We start from the raw sequence: 2,717 nt of genomic DNA, 5'->3' as shown, positions 1-2,717 counted from the left end.
TGAATTGCTGAGATAAGGACAATTTCGACTCTTAGATATTTATCGTTGATTAACCTGTAATAGTTTAAAGTATAATTTATTTTTTAATGTTTGAATCCTTACTTTACGTCGTATTTTTAATTATGATGATTATCACTAATCATAATGAAAATTAAAAAAATTTTAATTTTTCTAAAATACGATTAATTCATTTAGATTAAATCATTAACGAAAAATTATTAATTCTAAAATGTTCTTATTACTGCGTTTGCTATCGGGCCTCTTGTAAAGTAAAGAGGCCTCCCCAAAAATTGCATCTATCGAGCACATGCTCAACGATGCGGCATTTATTTGTCATGGTTTCAGCATCAGTACCCTCTCCAAACGATCATTGAATACTATGCTCTCCTAGACAAGGATGTCAAACTGAAACGGGCAGAGCGGTTCTATATCTAACTTTATTGGGACAACTCGATTGTGGAGAGTGAAATTCGTCCCTCTCGACATCTGGTGGTAAAATGATGAATCTACCTTAGCGCATGAGTCAATGCATACCCTCAGAAGGTAAACTATTCAGAGGGTACTAGTAGAGTATGATTCTTGAATTAGGTTGACAATTGACAAGTAAAAAGCTTTGCACATAAACTATAATATTTGTAAACGTGTGAAAAATTAAAAGCTATAGTAATATATTTTAATACCTTTTTTAGTCTTCATTATTTTTCGTTCACTACGTATGACCGTTGATGAGAATTCCCAGTTTTTGTGAATTTTAGCAAACGACCGTGGCCTCAATATTATTACTTACTCACTATTGCACTTACTAAAAATAAAATGTATAATTCAAGAAAAAAGTCGTTTTATTTTTATCATTTTGTTTGCAAGCATCAAAAAGTTTTACAATTCAAATGAAAAAAGTGAAAGTATAGATTCCAATTACATTTAGAACGGTCATTCAGAATGAATGCTGCTGATAACGTATATAAATATTAATCTATATATACTTGAGATTTGATATAATAAAGTAAATGTTTTCTTGAATTTACTTGCAAATGTCTTTTTCTTGATTGAATTAAATTATTAAAAAGGTAATTAAATTTTAGTTTTAAAGATCATTATCCACTACTTAATCACGATCATTTAATTCTCAACTTGTAATTCAGCCTATAAACGTTTTTTTGCATTTCAAAACATAAAAAAGTACTCAGTGGAAAATAGTTATAATTTATTATAAATTAATTGATACAGTAATAATGATTGATTTAAAAGAACGGCAGTAGTTTCAAAATTGTTGGCACAAACGATTGCAATTTACTTGTCCAAAAGAGATCGAAGTTTTTTTCCTCTTAAATGAAAAGATAAGGCATTTGACTGTAAAGGTGGGAGTGGGTCTTATCTGACGCAGTGATGGGTATGCAATTTTACATACTTGCATGCGACTGATGCGAGCATCAGTTGCGCGTGAGTTTTTATATTTTTGACGAGCTATTTTACTATGGCATCGAAAAAAGCTATCGGTTAAATATAAAACGTAAGTTTTTCTTTATTTTTTTGCCACATCTTAGCAGTCTTATTCATGTTTGTTTTACATAAAAAATAAGCTATGAAAAATTAGAATTATTTCATAAAGTATAGTAAAAAATTTTGTTTTACTAAATACAAATACTTGAGAACTTAAACATCACGTATTAAATTTTGCATTACAGTACACGACATATTGCACGTCCTCATATGTAGTTAGAAAATAATATAATTATTTGCTCCTCGCGCAAAAATGTTCTCTTTAATACTAATATTTATTGGTACGTTAATGTTATTTTCCTTACATTTTAAATAAAATTTTTAGCCTATGAAATGATTCTCACAATCGAGTTCAATGAACTAATGCTGATGAACGAATGAGGCCATTGTATGAATTCTGCGATCACGCGTGATTGTAACTATTAGATTTTCTCTGACAACACGAGCTCAATTGCATCTTACGAAGACTGCAGAACGATTACAACGTATCATGCATAGAGATCTACATTTGAGTCTTGTTACTGATAATTTTAATAATACTTAGCAACCAATTTGAACATACGTGTATTAAATGACGGGATACTAATATATGTGTCTCATTATCAAAACCGAATATTAATCAGAAAATATAAAATATGTAAACGAAGTTACCATTTTCAAACACTCAAAAAAAGACGAAAATTAATAAACGCTATATTTTTACAAAAACGTATAATCAAAATCAGTACATAATTCAAACATTTCACAATTTATCTAGTTAATTTAAACATGTGCATTTTACTCTCTTAAGTGTATATACGGAGTTGGCACGAAGCTACCACATTAGTTCGATGCACGCATGGTTTTATTTACTCGACGTATTTTGTTGAATGAAACTTTCCAAAGGAACGTGTTTTTTAAACCAATGATTAATTGTTTCTGATCGAATAGTAAAATGAAAATCGATTTGCAACTATTCTAAAGATTAAAATATTTGTCATATCCGTTTGAAAGATAACTAGGTAAATTTAAATATTTGAATTCATTTTTTATTTATTTTCATTTACCGTAAAAAGTGTAAGCCTTATTTTTCTTTTAAAAATATTTATGAATAACGTTTTAATAAAAAAAAACGCATTGAAACATTTGATATAATTTCAAGTGTATATAGGTCAATAAAAATGATGGCTCTTGAATTTCAGTCGCTGCGAGTGTGCATCAGTAAAGCTCACTGTTAC

The 2,717-nt window shown here is 29.1% G+C and overlaps 1 non-coding gene across 1 annotated transcript; it reads right to left on the bottom strand.

The window, feature by feature from the left end:
* Positions 1–279: 279 nt before the first annotated feature.
* Positions 280–402, bottom strand: LOC111693604. Its single transcript, XR_002763448.1, has one exon. It is a non-coding gene; the product is annotated as a U4atac minor spliceosomal RNA (small nuclear RNA).
* Positions 403–2,717: the final 2,315 nt, after the last annotated feature.

Source organism: Trichogramma pretiosum, unplaced genomic scaffold, assembly GCF_000599845.2.
Source record: "Trichogramma pretiosum strain Unisexual culture from Peru unplaced genomic scaffold, Tpre_2.0 scaffold24, whole genome shotgun sequence".
In the NCBI taxonomy this organism is placed as follows: Eukaryota; Metazoa; Arthropoda; class Insecta; order Hymenoptera; family Trichogrammatidae; genus Trichogramma; species Trichogramma pretiosum.
This window is presented reverse-complemented; position numbering and strand designations above follow the sequence as displayed.